Here is a 22151-nt window from a genome sequence, read left to right as displayed (position 1 = left end):
TGTGGGGTGGGTCGCTGTGTCTAATGCTTCTCTGCTGAAAGACCTCAGTGCTTTCCTCTGCCTCCACTTGACCTCAGGGGAAGAGTCAACCAGGGAAGCTCTGTGACTGTCACTTTCTAGCCGTATAGTGCCAGCCTGCGGCCACCTCCCCCCAATGAACCCTCAAATCTCAGTTCCTTGCAGCTCAAGCCCCATCTAGTTTTATTGGCAGAATTCACTTGACCAAAATCTGGTTCTGTGACTTGGCAATTTTTCCCAAAGACCAATTAGCTAAATGTGCTTGGGTTTTTTGTTTTGTTTTGTTTCATTTCAGTTTTTTCAATACAACTTTCAGCAATTCAAATTAGATTGCCTGGTTTTAACAGCTTTTGAGGTTTCTATACTGTTTTTGTTACTGAACATTCATTTAAAACTGTACATAGATTTTAGAGATTTTCTTCAGTTTGTGTCTTCATGGTGGCCTTGCTGATAAATCTGGTGGGAGCTGAGGAGATATAGAGAGCTTTCATCTGGAGAAGAGAAAAACAAAACAAACAAGAGTTCATTCAGAAAACTGTCTTTTTGATAATTTAGCCATTGGGGTAATTGGCTTTTGGCAAATTAACTCAAAGGATTGGCCTGCTTTCTGCAACCTTAGGCAATAAAGCTAAAAGTTTGCCTACCAACTTTCAAAGTGACAAAAGACAAAGTCTTTTTTTTTTCTTTGACTTTTATGTTAGTTTTCTAGAAAACTTGGAATAAAATCTTGCCAAGGAAAGGAGCTACACACAGCAGAAGTCACTGTATATTTCGCATGCTTACTTAAAATATTGCAATATGCATCAACATAAAAAATTCATTTGTTAAATTAAATAAAATGAGAAAAATTCTTAAGGAGACCGCATAATGGGATCTTGGATATAAATGAAATGGAAATTTGCTGGAGAAAATAAGAATTCTCCGACAACAATCCTTCAAACCCTGGCAGGGACAGAAATGGTTGGGGAGCTTAGTTAAAAGCAGAATCTTCCCTGTTGAAAAGGATCATTTCTCTTTAGCTTGCAAGAAAAAATCCTGATGGAGAAGTGGTAGTGCTGAGACTTTCAGAATGCAGCCACTGTCAGCACCAGCAGGAGGATTTTTTTTTTCCTAAGATTTTATTTCTTTATTTGACAGAGAGCATGAGTGGAGGAGAAGGCAGACTCCCCACCCAGTAGGGAGTACCGTGAGGGACTCGATCCCAGGACCCTATCAGCTTTGAATCTGAGGATAGAGTATAGGATAATCCACTCTTATTTCATTTAAAGTAAATGAGAAATCAGTATAGATTGGGAATCTCCTCCTAAACATTTCCAATCATAATTTTCTAAATTCTTGGGTTTTTTTTTTTCCTGTTTTAAAAAAGAAAAATGATCACAAATACTTTCTCCTCTTTTCACTCCTTGCATTTGCTCACCATCTAGCACTTGGAAGTTTATGATCTATTTATGCTTTGCTTTCTTCTGTCTCCTGACGAGTGTCTCCTGAATAGTAATGGATATTGTCACAATATCCAATAAAGACATGTGTGTCACATGGATTTATTTTTCAATCTGTAGCCATGTAAAATGTATAAAATAAACTAGATTTCTGCAGATTTTGACTACTCTAATAGAAATGATGAGAAGCACAAGAGTCATTCAGGCACAGATATTGAAAGAGCCACTTGAGAACAGTCTCTCTTATATGAAATTGTTTCTTCTCAAAGGATGAGATAACTTGCTAAATTCAAAAATTAATCATAATACATGCTAAGTCATCAGGCATGATAATAGCTGAATTTATGGCTTCTGATAATTAGTTTGGGGAAGAAGAGGGTATAACTAAGTAGATCTGTAACAGGAACTTGAAACTAGGATTATATTATTTTCAGATTCCTCAGTCAAGGCAGATGCTTAGGGGAAAAAAAAAAAAAACAAAGTCAGCTAGATTTATTCAAAAGTTATAAAATCCTCTGTTCTGAGTCATGAGCCTGAGAATGATATGGGAATGGATGTGTCACCTAGAAGATAAGCAAATTACTGAGCAAATAAGCCAAAAGAACTTGGCTTTTGTCTTTCTTCTATGCATTTTCCTGGTCATCGTCCCGGTTCCTAGTGACTCAATGTCTTTTCTGGTCTCCTGGCCGCCCCTTACAGGAGGATTCAGAGTAATAGCTTGAACACTCTTAGTTCCCAGCTCACCACCCTCAGACAAAATTAGCCAGAAATCTCAGAATCACATTTGTTCTTCGAAATTCAAGGGCATAGCTGATGTCACATGTGCTTGCAGGTGGCTTGTGCATTTGCCACTTCTTCCTACCCTCACAGCGGGGTCCACCCACTGTCTGCAAAGAGATTTTGACTGAGGTGGCTTCTGGCACCACTCTGGGCAATATGGGGACTTCACTGTCTCTGGCCTTGGAAGAATTACTCTTTGCCCCAGTTCTAGACATGATGTTGCTAAGAAGGGAAGTCTCTTCCCTCATCATGTGTGCCCTTCCATGTAGAGTCCTAAAGACTCAGTTCTTTGATACCTCTTTCCCCTTTCTTCTCACACCCACGACTTTCTCACAAGTCACTGGGTGGGGTTCCAGAGGACAAGTGACCTCTTCAGCCCTGTGGTACAATCTCTACATCAGGCCTTGGGCACCTCCTCCCTCACCCCGGTTCCTGCTTTATCAAGGACATCTTTGGGGGAATGGATGTAAATGGCAGCCCTTATTGGCTTGTGAATTAGGGGTATTTTTTATGATGAACCGATCTTTAGCCCCAGTGAATCTGGTGATTTCTGTGGGACAGCTCAATACATCATGAAAAAGAAAACAAAACAAGGAACAAACTAACGGAAAGGATGCTTTTTTCCCTTTATTTAATTCCATGATAAGATCTGTTATCAGGAACAGGACTGGGTATGTCTGATTGTACTATGGTTACAAAGCTTGGAGCATCATTGTGTGACAGTCCCAAATCATAAACCAACCACATTGCCTCCTCCTGCAGTATGTCCAAGAGCTTTATGTAAAACCAATAGATGGACATCTCCACTTTTAAATTACTATCCACCTTCTTAAGTGAAAAAGAAATAGACTGATAGTGTAAGTAGAAAAACATACTATTGCATTTAGTTGTTAACATTTGGACTGTGTTAGACTTTTAAAAATAACTCTAGGCCAGTCTTACTATTCCTCCTTTTGCTGATACAAAAATGTGTGATACAGAAAGTTTAAGGGAGTGACCTCAGATTACATGAAAAGTCAGTGGCAGAACCAGAATAGAAACTAATGTTACTAAATCCCTAGTGTCCTTTCTTTTTTTTTTTTTTTTTTTAAAGATTATTTATTTATTTATTTGAGAGAGAGAGACAGTGAGAGAGAGCATGAGCGAGGAGAAGGTCAGAGAGCGAAGCAGACTCCCCATGGAGCTGGGAGCCTGATGCGGGACTCGATCCCGGGACTCCAGGATCACGCCCTGAGCCGAAGGCAGTCGTCCAACCAACTGAGCCACCCAGGCGTCCCCCTAGTGTCCTTTCTATAGAGGACTGCTTTCTCTTATTTCAAAGGATAACCGTGGTTACCCATTCATAAGCCTGATAGGATTTTGTCACATCCTAACAGATTCGGTTTGGCATTTCCTATTGATTGAAAGATTTAAAAGTTATTTAAATATAATGTAAATTATTTATCAATGACTTTGAAGGTGTTGTTCTTAAAGGCCACAAAGCAAACCCCTTATAAAACCAGTGAGTCAAGATCACAGGTGTTTTGATGATTCTGGGTATCAGCAGGCAGGTCTCAGGCAGTTATTTTATTTATTATTTTTGTAAATAATGAATTTATATAACTTTAATGGCTCTCTAAACTCAGTCTTTTGTGAAATGATTACTGAGCACTTACTATGAGATGGACGCATTCCAGGTGCTTCTACTACCTGGTACAGAAAACGTCCCTGCTTTGTGCAGGAGCAGGGGAAATAGATGATGAACAAGATAGGCAGATTAAATGGATAGTGTGTTACCTGGTTACAAAGAGCATGGGCACAGAGCAGGGAAAGGAGATTGGAATTATTGGAAGTCAGAGTTGAAAGAACCACAGAGGACCACATGGAGAAGATGATGAGGGTCCTGGAGAGTGTGAGGTGGGAGCCATTGTGAGATGTCAGTGAGAAGTGAATTCCAGGCAAAGGAAGCATCAGATGTCAAGGTGTGAGCATGAGAGTGTGTCTTATGTGCACAGGTCACAGCCAGGAATCTTGGGCACTGGACTAAGAAGAAGGCAGGCTCATTTGAGAGAGGTGAGAGAGGAAAGAGAACGTAGAATCTTGTGGGTATAACAAGGACTTAAGGTTTAAGAAAACTCTGGGTGAGAAGGGAGTATGAGAGTGGCTTGAGGGTTTAAAAAGTTATCTCTAGCTTTAGGGTTGAGAAAAACTGATGACACCCCCGTCAGAAGCAGGGAATTTGGTTTCTTACAACTGTGCAGACACACATTCCTGCCATTGGATGGTTCACTTGGAAAGGAAGCGCTCTGTACAGTGAGAGTGTGTGGTTATTACAGACGGACAGCATCTGTGCTGGAGAAGTGCTTGGTCTGCGGAGGGAGGTACCAGGTGGTTCCGGTGCTGTTGGCTCTGGGGGCCTGTTGGCCACTTACTGGTAAGTGATGCTAGGACTGCAGTGAGGTGAGGGGATGCGCTTGACCAGTACAGGCATGGAGGAATTGAGGTGAATTCACTCCCTTGCAAATCAAACCGAGTACCAGGTACTGGGAACTACTGGGTTGTCATGACTGCAGTATAGACAGAGTCTGTCCAGGCAGGAAGCTAGAGGTGGGTGTTAAACCAGACAAGTCACAAGTATTCACATAGTCCAAGCACGTCTTTTGAGAGAAGTCCAAATTATGCTAGAATCACTGCCAAACCATTTGGAAGTAACAAAAGAGTTCTTGTCTGGTACTTACAACCGCATCCTTGCAGAATAACTGTTCAAAAAATGACCCAATCCTGTACTTGAGAGAACCCTTAAAAAACAAACATTCCTGCTTGTACAGTGAGTGATGTGGAATGAACAGTCATGATTACTAACTGGGTGATAAGTACAAATGATCAAAAGTATTTTCAAAATGGAAAATGTGAACTAAAACATTTCTATTGCCACAGAATATTGGCAGAAAAGGGAGTTCTCAGTGCATTTCAAAAACCAGTTTTGCATGAGTTACATTATTCCATTTTTTAGGTTCCTTTTGATGCTGCTTTCTCATTTTAAGCTCATTTTAAAAAGGTTGATTAAAATTCTGCCTGCTTCTGGTTTGAGTACTCCCTTTTTTACCAAGATATAAAAGCTGTGAAGTTATTTTTTTCCAGGTTTGTATCTCAATTGTCAATCTCCCCTTACTTGATTCTTCTAGCTCTTTTAATTTTCATTTTTCTTTTGATTAGCTTTGCGATGATGTATTTCTTTTTTTCTCCCCTCTCCTTTTTTGGATGAATACATTTGGGGAAGTCCCTGTGGACAAGCAATAATACTTAATTTTGACAGAACAAAGATTAGTTTCAAATGTTCTTTAATTTTGAGAAGTATCAGTCCTAGAAAGTGTTGCTCATATAAACATCTATTATTTTGTTTTGAGCTATATTCTGCTTTGGAATTAGGTAAATTGGCAGTAACCAATCCTAAATATGTCAGAGGTCGGTGGAAAACAATCTGTGATCTATTTATTGCCGTCGTTGTGATATTATCGTCACAGTCCTTTTATAAATTGAAAAGATGATCTTGTAACTGCAACAGTGTATAACAATTAGGAGAAACAAATGCAATTGTAGAAAAATTGATTTAACAGATAAAAAGCCATCTTTGAGAAAACCGCTAAGGAACATATGATCAGGCTTCCAATGTTACAGAATAAAATTAATTAATTGAATAAACAGGCATTCATTTAGAACCCAAGCCAAGGGCACTGATGAAGCAGAGCAAGGACAGTGTGGAGTTCCACATAGGTACCAGAGAGGAAGAGAAGAAGTGACTCTTGAATGGAGACGTAAAGATCTATGAATGGCGTCCTGCCAGAGGGACTAGTGCTTTAGAAGAATGTTCATCGGGCTCTCTGCTCAGCAGGGAGCCTGCTTCCCTCTCTCTCTGCCTGCCTCTCCATCTACTTGTGATTTCTCTCTGTCAAATAAATAAATAAAATCTTTAAAAAAAAAAAAAAAGAATGTTAAAGCATCCAACATTTAATGTGCCTTATTTATTTGCTTCTTATGTTCAGACCTTTTTCCCCCCAAACCATGTTATTTTCAAGTCACCTTAAGCTGAGTGGAATCAGCTAAAGACAAGAAATTAGGGGAGGTGCCTGGGTGGGAAATGCACAGTGGGGATAGTAAATCAGAAAGAGGATGAATTTCCGTGCTTTGCTCTACAGGACTTCTAATACAGAGAATACTTTAAAAATTATTTTACGAAACACTATGCTTTTTACTTTTTGTAGGGTAATCTAAGTCACACTTCTCTATTAAAATGTGATTCAAAAGTTTCTTCCTCTTAAGATGCTCTTAATGGCTGTCTTATGTGCTATGAGAAGATTTCTATTCTGCCATTTAATGTTTGGGCTGGGTTTGTGTGGACCTTTGCTTGGACATAGGCAAGTGACAGCCTCCAGTTCCACCTGCAAGGAACCACACTCAGAGTCACCTGCATGTGTGTGCATCCTGGGCATTCACGAGGGCATCTGTACTCAGTGCCTGGGTGGTTTTAGTCATTTCATTCTGAACTTGTGTGATGAGCACCATGTGGCAGGGCAAGGGCGTGCTGTACGAACAGAGCACACGTGTATAGAATGTGCACCCACAGCCCCTTGCAGCTCCATGGCCACCAAGCCCAGGTGCTTGTGACACTTGGAGCTCAAGGACACTCAAAGGCGTACAAAGTAGGCATGGATCTTGGTTTGGGCTGCCATCATAAAATACTAGAGATTGGGTGGCTTAAGCCATGTTAGTCTAAAGTTGGGTGCCCCCTGGTTGGGTTCTGTTGACAACGTTCTTCCTGGCTTCTCACTGTGTCCTCACATGGCAGAGAAAGAGGGCCTTCCTAGAAGGACACTAATCCCATCATAAGGATCCCACCCTCACGACTTCATCCAACTGTAATTGCCTCCGTGAGACCCCATTTCCAAATACGGTCACATTGGGGGTTAGGGTTTCACAGGTGAATCTGGGGAAGACACCATACAGCAGGATACACCCATGACAGACTGAGAGGGTGCTCACTACCCTGATAGACCACACCTGGGCCTTGAACCGGACTTCCTTTAAATTCAGAAAAGTTCTGATGCTCTAAGAAAACAGACGACCAAAGAGCACAATCATAACGTCTTACTCACGATACTTCCCTGCATCAGCCAGCTTCGGCTGAGAGTGTTGACTTAGAAGAAAAGAGAAAGACAAGGCAACCTTGTTCATTTCCCTTTCATTTGTTTCTCAGTGAGCCAGTGGTAGTGGGGGAGTGTGGCTTCAGGAAAAGGAATGAACACTTTGAATTAGTTTATGGAACATTTCTATTGGCCTCATAAGATAGATATACATATGGTTAGTCTGAAGCTCGTATATGCTCGTATATGCGTATGTACATCAGACGACAAACTCATTTCAGTGATTGTGTATGTGTATATGCAGTAAACACTCAGACACTTGCATTTAAAGCTGAGATTGGTCAACAAAAAGATGAATGAAATTCATGTTACTAACTTCGTATTTTAATTTTTCTCAGAATGACATTAAATAGCAAATGAAAAGCATCACGAGAGGTCACAGATGTTATGTGTTAGAAGGTCAAGGTCATGTTTCATTTCATGACTAGAAGTAGAAGACATGGGGCAGTGGGGCAACATTTAACTGCAAAGAAGTGATTCTGAGTTAGACCCGCTAGGAAGGAAGGGAACTGATTCACAAGCAGATGTCCCAAGGTACGGGTGAAGGCTGGTTGATGAAGGAGTAACGTCTGTGTTCATTAACGCAGACCTATCTGCAGATGACCTTGGTCTCCACAGCACTGTTTCCTTTACAGTGGTGGAGTTAAGATAAACCGTGTGGGTCTGTGTCTGCCAGTTGTATGGAATGCAGCCATGGGGGGAGTTGTGAGATGGTGTGCTGGCCTTGGGTCTGCATGACAGAGGTGGCATAAGAGATTGGTGGAGACAGGGACTCTGACATCTAATGCTCGGGGGGCCAGACCCTGATTCCACATGGATCCACATCCAGTAGGGACAGTGATGGGAGGGGATGAGGGGTATGTCCATGCTTTCTGGCCAGCCATCCTCCTGTGGCTTGACATAATGAAATCTCTGAGACAAACAAGAGGAGACAAGCACTTGCTTGTGAAATCTGGATGACTTCATCTCATCCCTTTGGGAACTTGGAAATTGCTCAAGGAGAAAGCAGGAGATAACAGTAAAGATATTATTTTTGGTTTATTTTTATTACCTTCCTTCATGAGACAAGGTGTTTGGGAGAGAAAGAGAAAAATGGAAGCAGCAATGTGTCCAGTGTTTGACACAAAATATCCCCACCTCATAAACCTAGAGTCCTGTTGAGGATCTGAGAAACATTATCAACCATTTCAGCACTGTGTTGTGTCTACTCATCATGAAAATGGTCTGGGACCAGATGATGAAGTTCATTTTATCCCAGAAACCAGAGGCTACAGTACAGAGATCACTTCACTGAGGAGATCCTGGAAATGCTGGAAAGTCCATTTTCCTTGAACTTGAAATGAAATTTCTAGGGGCTAATATTTATTTATGGACACAGCAGAGTGGGAAGGAATATTTGCTATCAATAATAACTCCAACTTGCTGCAGTGTTTGACCTTCAGAAATTATCATCAGTGATGTGAGCAGTGCCCAATGTGGTTGAAGGACACAAAGATGGAATGAGGTTAATCTTTGCAACAGAGGAAAATTGGCCTCTTCGGCTCTGGTTGTGAAGTAGTGTCATTCACAAGACTTGTAAGAATAAAGATAATACTTACATTCAGTGATTAATGTCAAGTTGTTTGAATTACCACCTACTTCCTTGTACCTCTGATACTCATTAACATCTCCTTTTCCCTGCACAAAATTTAGTTTCCATAATAAAGCGGACCCTGCCACATAGGAGTGTGAATGTTTCAAGTCTTAGTTCAATGGTTCCGCCCATACTTTGAGTCACTGAAATAAAGAGCTCAGAAAGGAGTGTGACTGCTTCCCCAACCCTCTCTCATTTGCCTAAGTGCGGAGGTCTGAAATACGCAAGAGCTTCCCCGAGGAAAAGTAAAGGCCTGACAATTTCCCCTGTAAGTGACAGACTCCATCCGGTAAAAATACGGTTTGTCGTTTAAAGGCAGTAAGAACTTGAGTGTCATGTTTATATCCTGGGTTTATTTATTAATGCAATGGCAGGACAGTTGAGTCCAGACAGGACAGACTTTTTAAAGCCCTGACAAAATGTAGACTAAATTGAAAAATTGCTTGTCCTTCATAAGGTTGGAAGAAACGAGCTTACTTTCCCCACCAGGCTTCGAACCTTCCGTTAGAGCCCTACGGTTAGTATTTAATCCAACAACATGACTCAAAGATAGGGCATTTAGGGGCTGAGGTATTACCCTCAAAACTTAAAGGTTGGGGTTTACTGAATGGTTACCATTTGGTGTTTGGTGTTAAAGAGCCTGGATTTGAATCCAGCTCTAGAATATTTCCTGTGCCGTCAGATAAGTGACTTACTCTCTAACCCTCAGTTTCCTTGTCTATAAACATGAATAAATTATTGGTAATTGCCTCACATACCATGACTGGGTTACATGACACAGTGTTGGAAACAGCCCATCAGAACTCTGAGCATGTGGGGAGGGCTTACTACCATTAGCTCCACATCCCTGATCTCTCCTACTGCATTTCTTTACTTATCTTAGGAGGGATGTATAGACATGAAAAAAAAAAAAAAAAAGAGAAAAGGAAAATTAGTAGCTCATTAGCACCCTCCTGCAATAGGAGAGTGAAATTTTGTAAACGTATTAAAATTATCCTGTCGCTCAAATTCCTATCGACATAGTAGCTCCATTTCACTACTTTAATTGAACATTTATGATATGTGGGATCCTCATTTGTGATTCTTGCATGTGACTTAAAATATAGACAGATTTGATGTATTAAGGTATTTAAGTAGGAGAATATGACTGAAAGTGTGAGACCACGTAAAACGATGTCTTCTGCTCACCTGTTATTTGGTCGATAGGACTTTCCCTCCTTTGCAAGCGCATCAGTGGAGATTTTAATGGCACTACATGGAACAATATAGTAATAATAATGGATAAAAAATTATTGAATGCTTATAATATTTTAGATATTCTTCTCAGTAATTTTTTATGTATTAGCTCCCTTAATTTTTCACTGCAGTCTTTTTTGAAATTTACACTATTACCATCCTCAGTTCACAAAGGAGGAATGTAGGGCCCAAGGAAGTGAGGCCACCTGCTAAATGCAGAGACCCTCAGTGCTGCTCCGTAGATTCGGTACTTGGACTCAGGCGGTCTTGCTTCAAGATACCCATTGCCCTATAGTCAGTTCACATTGTTATAAGTAGCATGTGGGAGCCACAGATACGTGTGTGTATGAGAGAGAGAGAGAAAGAGAAAAGAGATGGAGAGAAGGAGGGAATGAGAAGGGAAGGGGAGCAGGAGAAAGAGAGAAGGAAAGGAAAACAGAAAATTAAAAATTAGAGAAGAAATCTCAATCGAGAATGCTCTATGGGGGAGCTGCCCTTTAAAGGGACAGTAAGATTCTTAAGTGTGAAAACAGTAACTGCAATAATTTTTTGATTTGTATTAAAATCATATTTTAAAAATCTAAAAGTCACACAGGGTAGTTAGAAATTTGTGCAGTCTTCCATGTAGATTGTTTTAAAATGACAATGCTGATTTGGTTTATTTATGTTAGACTATTTTAAAACTTCTATGTGCTCGCTTCGGCAGCACATATACTAAATCTTCTATATTATAAGAATTTCACATGTAGATTAGTCATTTAAAGTCAAATACACATTTTGATACCAATATTCACTTACAAAATGGGCACTGAATGAGTTCTCTTTTCCATCTTTTGTGACTGTTATAATCCTTTTTTTTCCATCATCATTCCACAATTTGGGTCCTTAGAAAAAGTCTTGTCTAACAAAACAGTTCAGAAATGAGAGATTCAGGCAAGAAGGGGCCCAGAAAAGATGATAGGTTAATTCCTGATCTCAGTCTCTCCTCTCTGACCTGCATCTGTTTACCCCCAGGGTTTCTCTCCCTGACTTGTGTTATTTTCAAAGACTTTCATCAACCAAATCCCAAGAAATGTCCCAGTGCTTGTCTATGACAGTTGAGTTCCTGGACAGTCAGAGCTTTCCCCACCTGACGGGTACAAAAAACTCTTATGAGTAATATTTTAGCAGTGTTGTAGATAAATTTTCAGGAACAATTAAACATATAAAAAGCAAAAACACACGGATATCAAATATATACATTAATATATACATAACTTAATAGGTACACATTTTATTTATATATATACATATATATGTGTGTGTGTATATATATATATATATATATATATATATATATATATTTTTTTTTTTTTTTAAATCTCTTCCCTCCACCAAGAGATATTAATATGTAAAGCTACCAAAACATGCAAGGGACTTGAATACTGAAAGCTACAAAACACTGATGAATGAAATAAAAAAAAGAAAGATTAAAATAGATACATTTTGTTCATGGATTGGAATACTCAGTATGGTAAAGATGGCAATTTTCTTCAAAGTGACACAGAAATTTAATGCAATTCTTATTAAAATCCCAGCATGAATTTCTTTGTAGCTATAGACAAGATTATTCTAACATTTAACTTGAAATGTTGGGGTGTTAGATGACCTGGAAATGTTTTTTAAAAGATGGGGAAATGAGGAGCACCTGGGTGGCTCAGTGGTTTAAGCCTCTGCCTTTGGCTTGGGTCATGATCTCAAGGTCCTGGGATCGAGTCCTGCATCGGGCTTTCTGCTCAGCAGGGAGCCTGCTTCCCCCCTCTCTCTGTCTGCTGCTCTGCCCACTTGTGTTCTCTCTATCTGTCAAATAAATTAATTAATTAAAAAAAAAGATGGGGAAATGAAAGAAATGAATTGACCTCATCTTAAGGCAATCTACAGCAAGGGCTACTGTCTAGCAGTTGCAGAAGGATGGACACACATCAAAGGAACAGATTAAGAATCCTCAAAATTGACCCACAATTTTTAGCAATAAATGATTTTATAAAATTGCAAAAGCAAATTTTTAAAAATACTCCTGGGCAAATGGACATCTACTGGCAAGATAAAGAGTAAAAGAATTTTGAAACTCATGCCTTCATATAAAAATTAATATGGGTCATGGACTTACGTGAAAAACTATAAAATTTTAACAATTAACAGAAGAAAGTCTTTGGGATCTAGAGCTAGAGAAAATCTTTGATTTGACACAAGTACATGATACATAAACAGAAAAATTGATGAGTTGGACTTCATCAAATTAAAATATTTTGTTCTACCAAATATCCTGTAGAGAGGATAAAATACAGGCTCCAGACTAGGGAAATATTTTAGAAACCACATATGCAAGAAAAGTAGTATCTAAAATATGTAAAGAACTTCCAGAACTCAACAGTCTTCTTAAAACACATAACGATCCACTTAGGAAGCATATTTTACTGGAGAGGATATGAGAGATAAGTGCACAAAAAGATATTCGACACTATTCACTGTCAGGGAAACGCAAATTAAAACCAAAGGACTTATCTCTACACACACAGGAGATGACTAAAACTTAAAAAGAAAAAAATAGTAGCAACACCAGAAGTTGGCAAAGAAATGCAGACTCTGCATCGCTCAGAGATCACTGCCTAGCATTTCGGCAAGAAGTCACAGTGAGGAATGATAAAGACAGGATGGCTTCCAAAACGTGGGTTCGGGTTTCAGGTCAGTGCCAGAGTTTAGATGCAGAGAGTGGAAGCAGCCATTCATGGTCCACACCTGTTCCCGGAAGATGTGCCCTGACCTCAGCAGGTGGGACGCAGCGGCCTGGTGGCCCACTGGTTGTAGCTTCTCAGCAGCAGCCAGTGGATCTTGCCTTCCTGCTGCACATGAGGGGTCCTGAAATCCTCCAGGCTGTGAAACAGGTTCCCTTCCACCATGGTGATAGAGACCCTCCTGAGCTAACCTCTCACCAGGGACACACCAAACCTATGCCTGGAGCAATTTCCTTGGAAGGAAATCTGAAACTAACTGTGTGCTTCCTGTGTATCAGGCAAACAGGAAAACACCCGCATCACCCACTTCTGAATGGTAGGAAAAGCTGACACACTCTTGCCATTCCTGTAGCCCCGGCTTGGCGTCAGACAGTCCAGACGGAACTTCCAGTGCCCAGCTTCTCCCCGAGGAGTGAACAGTTTGGACACCTGCCTCGGTTTTCAGGAGGGGCAGGCTCCCCCAAATACCTAGCTCTGAGAGTGAACAAGGCTTGCTTTCCTGAGACCTTACAGAATTTGCTGCTTCTCCCCATGGGTTCAGGGAAGGGGACCAGTCCAAAAGCTCATTGCCAGTCTCTCCCTCACAAAAGCCTATTGCTTCTTCAAAAGCTGCTGCTTGGGGTGATGCTTCCACCTTCCACATTAACACCCACAGGCGCTCACCACCATCCTCTGTGGAGATGGAGGAAGCCGGAAGACACGACCTTCACCTCCTCACTTGAGCCCACTCTCTCCAAACGTCCCATGTCTCCCTGGAAGGAGCTTGATGATACTCAGACATCCCAGCTTCTGCAGGTGTCCCTCACAGGAGAATCGCCCACAAGTGGGTTGCATTTGCAGGTGCCACAGAATTGTGGCAAATAAAGAAGCAGCTAAGTGTAGAGGCAGGAGCCAACTCAGCTGCACACCTTGCCCAGTGCAGAGAAAACAGGCAACACAGCCCATCTCCCAGCTGTCCCCGGGGAGGGCCCAAAGTGCACACCCTCCCAGCCGCTGTGAGCTCTGCCTCCCCTTCAGCCCACATGAAGCCTACAATGCTCCCCTTTCAGACATGGCAGATCCTGGTGCAGCTTCAGCCACTGGGTATCATGGATAACAGAGAAGGCAGGCTGGACAGCCACCACGCTGAAAGACACCGGCAAAAGAGCCAGGCAGGCTGATGGTTCAGGCTCCCATCCTAGGACCACCCCTCCATCAAGACGGAGTGAGGGGGCTGTCTCATCTAATGCACAGAAATGAACACAGAGCCAAAGAGAATGAATGGACAGAGAAGAAGATTCCAAACAAAAGAACAAGATAAAACCCTAGAAACAGACGTTAATGAACGAAATGGTGATTTACTTGACAAAGAGTTCAGAAGAGCAGTCCTAAAGATGTTGTGCAAGGTCAGTAGGACAATGCATGAGCGAAGGGAGAATTTCAGCCGAGGTAGGAAATGCAAGACAGTACCAAACAGACCTCTTCCACCCAAATATTTCAAAATTCTCCTGCTTGGATGCCTGTTAAGAAAGGAGAGACTTGGGGCACCTGGTTAGCTCAGTGGGTTAAGCCTCTGCATTCTGCTCAGGTCATGATCTCAGGGTCCTGGGATCAAGGTGCCACATCGGGTTCTCTGCTCAGCAGGGAGCCTGCTTCCCCCCCACCCCTCTGCCTGCCTCTCTGCCTACTTATGATCTCTCTCTCTCTGTGTCAAATTAATAAATAAAATCTTTTATAAAAAGAAAGAAAGGAAGAAAGGAGAGACTTCCAGAGGTCAAGTTGTCTGCTGAACTTGGATTCAGGTGTCCCTAGATGAGCTGGTGGGGCCAGGGACCCACGACAGAGACTTGCTCTGAGGGATAACGAATCACCCCCACAGTGGACTTTGAGGGAGGGATGGTGGAATGGGGCACAGAAAGTATAGCCAAATTGTGTTCTCTTTGGATTTTTGTTTTCTTTCTTTTGTTTTCCTTGTTTTGAGGTGGCAAAGACCAGTGTGGGTGAGGTGATTTCCAGAGTTTCATTTAATACAAAAAATAAATGAACTTTCCATCATATTTGTATGATTCAACCTTACAGGAATGTCTCTTTAAAAGAACAAACACACAAAACAGGTGTTCATTTGGAGACAAGGCAGCTGGAGCCCATGGATAGTCTGCTGAGCTGAGCACAGACGGTCCAGTCTATGGACCAGTCCACCAGTCCAGTCTATTCATTGTTTTTGCACCACACCCAGTGCTCCATGCAATACATGCCCTCCCTAATACCCACCACTTTGTTTTCCCAATCTCCCACCCTCCACCCCCCACCCTTTCAAGACCCTCAGGTTGTTTTTCAGAGTCCATAGTCTTTCATGGTTCATCTCCCCTTCCAATTTCCCTCAATACCCTTCTCCTCTCCATCTCCCCATGTCCTCCATGTTATTTGTTATGCTCCACAAATAAGTGAAACCATATGATAATTGACTCTCTCTGCTTGACTTATTTCACTCAGCATAATCTCTTCCAGCCCCATCCATGTTGCTACAAAAGTTGGGTATTCATCCTTTCTGATGGAGGCATAATACTCCATAGTGTATATGGACCACATCTTCCTCATCCATTCATCCGTTGAAGGACATCTTGGTTCTTTCCACAGTTTGGTGACCGTGGCCATTGCTGCTATAAACATTGGGGTACAGATGGCCCTTCTTTTCACTACATCTGTATCTTTGGGGTAAATATCCAGTAGTGCAATTGCAGGGTCATAGGGAAGCTCTATTTTTAATTTCTTGAGGAATTTCCACACTGTTCTCCAAAGTGGCTGCACCAACTTGCATTCCCACCAAAAGTGTAAGAGGGTTCCCCTTTCTCCACATCCTCTCCAACACATGTTGTTGGAGAGGATAGTGTTTTATTTTTAAAAGGTAAATCTGTGTGTGGGCAATACTGTACATGGCAAATATGACATTTATGTCAGAAATAAGATATGTGTAGGCACCCAGATTCCACTGTTACTATCACGTTTGGTGTTGAGAGTGCCAAACATCTTGATGGCGGTTTCCTATAGAGATTGACTCAATAAAATGGGAGAGACAAAAAGATAAAAGTCTTCACAGGGTAAAGTCACCTACAAAGGGGGAGAAACGGGGTGGGTGGGGGACGACTTTCTCTCCTTTTGCCAATTTCTTTTTGATATTTTTTCCAACCTGGCACTCTGCTAATTTTTCCAAATCTTTAGGACATAAGCTCTAAAGTGCTTTAAAATCAGGCAGCTTGAATTAGAGTATATGTCAGTGGTCCTGATTCAGTTCTTTCCCCCTTTCACTCGTATGGAAGAGATAATGGGCAGCCCATTTCTGGGTCTGTTTGGCTGCAGTGGTCCAAACAATGACCGTGCTTTTGGATGGGTTTTAGAACATACTCAAACTCCATCCCTGCAGAGAGTTCATCCTCCCACCCTCCATATGCAGTTTTGAGTTTATTCTGTCGGTTCACTGGTAAGTGCCTAAGTTAACTACCATATTCACCAAGAACACTTGAGGGTAGATAAAAGTGAATGTGATTCTAGAGAGAATAGTGATTCTGAGAGCTGGAGGTAGATTTTGTAAAGACTGCACAGGACAAGGATAATAGAATGTCTAATTATTAGGACCACAGCTGAAGTAGTTGATATGCATAAATACATTACATCACAAAAGTAGCTGTATGGTAGTTTTGATGGGGTAGAAACAATTTTAGTGGGTCTCCCAACGTCCACATTTTGCATTGTCTAGATGTGGAATGTTTCTGGGAGACAGAAACAAAGGGAACATTCTCTGTTAGGTATCAGTCTTCATGGACTACATGTTGGACTCCCCCTACCCTGCACACCCACTACCTAATACCACCCGCTGCCCCCTCACACAGCCAAACACCCAAATACCTACACATCTCTACACCCAGTCACACACACACACGACTACATCTACCAAAACATGCCGCCCAGCCGCAGATCTCTCCAGACACAATAAAGGGGAATGACTCATCATTCCTGTTAATAACTGAGAGACTAGGGAAGGAAATGAATGGAATACAGATTCTACTATTAAACCCTCAACCCGATATGAATTCATCTATGGTTTGAAAAATATGGAAAAACCAACTGCAAAAGCCCATTTGCACATATTCCTAAACTATATTTGCATATGTGTGTGTGCATTTTGTAGCTGATGATGAAGTGAACCCAGTCTTTCTACCTGTCCACTCAAAGTGCTGACATTAATCTATATTAATCAGATATTAATCTAAGGTTTAGACTCTGAGTCCGTCTGTGGAAACCCCTAGTCTTGGTGTCTAAGAAGGGTGTCAGAAAGGCACAGGAACAACTTTGCCTTTCTCACTGAAGTTTTAGGACAAAAGCAGTCTCCTTTCTCTGCAGATCCCGTCTCTGATCTTGACCTGGAGTGAATTTTATTACAATTCTGAGATGTTGTTTTCAAGACACTTGGAAAGCCAGGTCTCCAGAGAAAGAGACAATGCTTTGCTCCCAGCTGTTGACATTCTTCAGTATGTCAGTGATGGTTTGGTTGTGCACTTGACCCTTCAGAAGCTGGTTGGATAAGACTTCTGGCCCTACCCCTGGACATTCATCTATAGTGAATAAAAACATTAGACAGCCCTCCCTTGAACTTGGTCATCTCTGTTGTTTTAAAAAATTGTTTGGCAAAGAAGTTTTAACACTGCACTATTATGTATCTTTTCTTTTAAATGGGATTTCAGCTCCTGGACAGTTGAAGATGTTCATAATTGACTCTGAATTCTCTTTCTTCCTGGCTCACTGAGGTTACAGAGCATTTGGTCAGTCTTACTTCCACGAACTTATCTAAAAGCTATTATTCCTTCTCTAGCATTATGTCCTTAACTGGAAGTTGAAAACTCTAAATAATAGCACTTCTCCCCCATTGTAAATGTGACTCTTAAGAGGGTCATTACAATTCTGAATTTCTTTCCTGAGTTTAAAGCATTTCAACATTCCACTGAGCATAAAAACTTTGGTGTGATGCTCATAAGAGATGCATTAAGTCACTGATAATATGATTCTATTACTGTAGTTAATGCTTTCATTAAAGACGATAAATCTTGCGCTCCAACTTTGGTGTGCTTTGTAGTTTTTCCAAAATGCTATTACATTTTTTTATGATCTTATGAAGAAGCTATTTTAAAAAATACATGTTCTTGGTAGAAAATTGAAGATAATAAATGCTAAAGAGATGTAAATATCTCTTAAATGACTTATCTTTTTTTCACAGTTTTAAATTATCTTGTAAAATGAGAGTTTTCTGAAGGAGCCTCCATACCCAAGTATAATGTCAAGAGTGTTACTATCCCACATTTTGAAATCTGACAGACCTTGAAAAGACCTCTGACCTTGCAGCATAGGAAAGAGATACTTTATATTTGGCAGTGACTGAACATTCATCGTGTCATTTATCCATGTTTGGCATAATCAGATTATTAAGAAAACAGTAATTTCAAAAATTTGGAAATAAGCCAAAGGAGGAATTTATGCCCTTTTCCAAGATCCTGATGTGTGGGCCCAATGGCCCCACTCAAAGCTTAGTTCATGTAATTCTCTAGGAGTGTGTACTGATCTCTGACTGTTTAGGACTGGGTAGAATATTTTGCAACTCTTTGAAGGTTCATCTTTAACCTTTAGAAAAGTGAGAATTGTGCAAATAATCTTTGTAAATAACAAGTCAAATGGATTTTGACCTGTAGAGACCCATGATTTATGCCAGGATGAAAGATACTTCCAAAGGTCACAGGTCAGTCCCCCTATAGGACACTAGCCAGTTTTGAATGCATGTATCAGTATCATTCCAGTGTCTTTCTTTCAGTGTCTATAAGGAATTTTATTTCTCCTATACTCATCTGAACAAGTATTTTCTTCTAGCTGATTCCTTCATTAATGATTTAAATAAATCTTTGGCATATATCTATATTTGTAAGAGATGTTCTTTACCTTTTGAAAGTCATATTTTTTTCATCTGACTCTTACCTCTTGAAATGCTAGATATATACAGGATATAAGTTGCAGGAAATTGGCCACATATTTCTACAATACTGCTTCTGGGCTTACCCCTTTCAATTACTGTTAGGTCTCCTAATTTTATTCCTCAATACCACTTATCCTCCATTACTTTCCATATCTTCAAGTTCCTCAAAAATCTTAATTTCTAAACTTTTTTCCTGTTAGTGTTACCCCTGAACATGGGCTCCTCCTACCTGCCACTATTTTAGGGTTGAGGACCTACATTGGGCCCCTGATCAAAGACATAAATCTTCCTTAGAATATTTGTATTTTTAGGCATAGTTAAAGTGTTTCAACACTTCCAGTTTATATAGGTTTCCCCTTATGTTTTCTGCTTCTTCATGCCAGCTTCATTTTATTACAGTCCTGGTGTGGGTTTATTTATTTATTTAGTTAGTTAGTTTTGCCTTTATTTTTTCTTTTTAATGAAAATCTCTAAATCCATTTGGACTTTATTTTTGTCATGGTGACAGAAAAATAGGTTCATTCATGCCATTTTCTTGTTTTTCTTCCTTGGTCCCAGCACTAATGGCTGACAGCAACCCCTGCCACACACACTGTCACAGCAGACAGCTGTGGACCCCATAGGGTGGCACTTCCCTTACCCCAACATCTCCTCCTCCCACAGGAGAACCTGGAGTGGATTTGCAGACATGGATGCAGAATGTGTGTTTATAGTCATTTTGGCTTCCTTTTCTATAGAGGAGGATATAGGTTTAATCCTCCCTGGCATCCTTCCTACCTCGGACTCAGGATGGCTATGGCATTTATTAGTCCTCGGGAAGTTTTCTGACAGGAATGGAGGGAGAGCGGAGAAAAACAGAGTCCAGAGAGATGCTTAGCACAGGGCTGGAGAAGCCTGAAGGAATGGGAAACGCCTCCATCACATATATGATGACACATTCTGGACACCAGTCTGACCACAGGGCCCACAGTCGGCATCCCCCCTGAACCGCTGCTGTCCTCCATGCGGTTCAGCCCCCAATGCTTACACGGCTTCCTTAGAGAAATCAATCCCATCCCATAAGTGGAGCTATAACTGTCCCTGCTGTTCCCACCCCACTCACTATCTTGATTTAATTGGGTGAACCCATGGAAGCCAGTGTTTTTCCATGAAGGCATCTCATAGGCTGCCCTTTTCTGCCTGCTATGGGCACAGAAAATAAACTCCTGCTTTGGAAAGTGAATTCTCAGAGACGGCTATTAACAGCTGGATTCAGGAAGCCCTGGTCAAAACCCCTGTATCTTCATTTTTAATAAGTTCTATGCATCATTGTGCTTCCTCTTGGTAACTCAAACTTTCTCCTATCTTCCATGATTTCAGTTCTGAACCATTTCTGCATTTTACCAATTTATCTGATCAACACTGTAGCTAAGGCAACAGCAGCTCGGACATGCTCAACTTTTCAGAACCAGCTTATGCCCCAGGTTTAAGGACGGTCATGTGTTTAGACCACACTTTCGGACAAGGGCAAATTTTTCCATCTAACTGGAGGACTGACTGGTTTTTGTTCTCCTATGTCCACCATTCTCGCAGGGCTGAAACTGTGAGCAGTAACTGGGTCCCGCTTACAGGCTCGGTCGAAACCTCCTGACAGTCCACGTGGGAGGGCAGGGTATTGGGACACAGACCCACAGGAGAGTCTTGTAGTCAGATTGAACAGGGGAAACAGAACATTTGGGACCTGGAAGGGGCAGCTGGATCGTTGAGCAGGAAAACAGGCCACTCCTCTGTGTCCTGACTTCAGTCACCACATCTCATGGCTGGAGGGACCCCTGTGAGCTGGTTCTCTTCCCGGTGGTGAGACCAGGGCTTCTGGGTGAGGAGGGCACCTTCTCTGGCACAGCCTCCCAGATAAGGCAGGCTGTTTGGCTTTCTCTCCCAGTCACTGGCATGTTTTCAACAGGCCAGTGTTTAGCAGCAGTTTGTGTCATGCAAGGAAGCATAAGCAATAATACGCCAGCCACCTCGTCAATAACTAATAATGTCTCATATAGCTCATTTCGTGTATAACATAGATCTAATTCTCTAAATTCTCTAAAATTAACTTTTCCTCTGAATATGTAAGACAAATTTTATGAAAAATATTACATGAAAATCATTACTACCTTGACCTTAGACCGCAAGCCTCGATGATTTGTTTGGAAGAGAGCCATGAAAATACGCGGCCCTGCTGAGGGGCAGGAGTAGAAGCTTCTAGAGTTTGGGAGAGAATGCCCAACAATCTGCCCAAACTCAGAGAGGAAGCATTTGATCCCAACACCAAGAGCTATTAAATGAACATGGGCTGAATGAGTTTTTCTTTTACTTCGAGGCCCATATTCAAAGATTTCAGGATTTAGGATTGAATTATTTTATTTATATTCTCCTATCTTTTTAGAACGCTGTATTTTTCATCCCTATATACACCTTACCAAAGTGGGACCAGATAAGGTGTTTGGTCTCCTTTCTTTTTCTACGTCTCTTATTGACCAGATAATTCAATCAGGGAAAACAACATGCTTTTGTTTTCAGCTATGCTATTTTCTTCTTGATTACTCTGGTCCTGTAGACCTGAAACAAATCTTCTCTGGTTCCTACCAGTGGCTTTGCTTTCCTTCTGTTTGCTTCATTACATTCTTGAATTGATTTCTTTTGTCTGTTGGGTACATTCTGCCCTGATGTTCTATTTCTCAGAAATAGTTAAGTGGGTGACAACTGTAAAAGGAAGAAGATAATTTATACCTATTTCCTTTGTCTCAGAGTTTACCACCACCTTTTCTCCCAAAGCATCAGACAGTCCCGATTACTCACTTTGACTTCTGTGTCAGTATTGGGGGTATTTACGAAAGTGGTGGTTTTCCTGAAGGTCTCTTGTTTGGGCTGAACATTAATTATCAATCAGTTTTCACGGCTCATTTTGTCCTCTTGTTGATGACACCATGAGGGTGAATGTGTTTTGTTTGTTGAAGCTGAAATTCAAATTCTAACAAAGACAATAAATTTTCTGACTTTGAGTCAAACCTGCCACCTTCTAGCCGGATAGTCTGTCCTTAACAAGAAAGTATTCTGGAGTGAAGG

This window comes from Neovison vison, chromosome 2 (assembly GCF_020171115.1).
Source record: "Neovison vison isolate M4711 chromosome 2, ASM_NN_V1, whole genome shotgun sequence".
NCBI classification, from domain to species: Eukaryota; Metazoa; Chordata; class Mammalia; order Carnivora; family Mustelidae; genus Neogale; species Neogale vison.
This window is presented reverse-complemented; position numbering follows the sequence as displayed.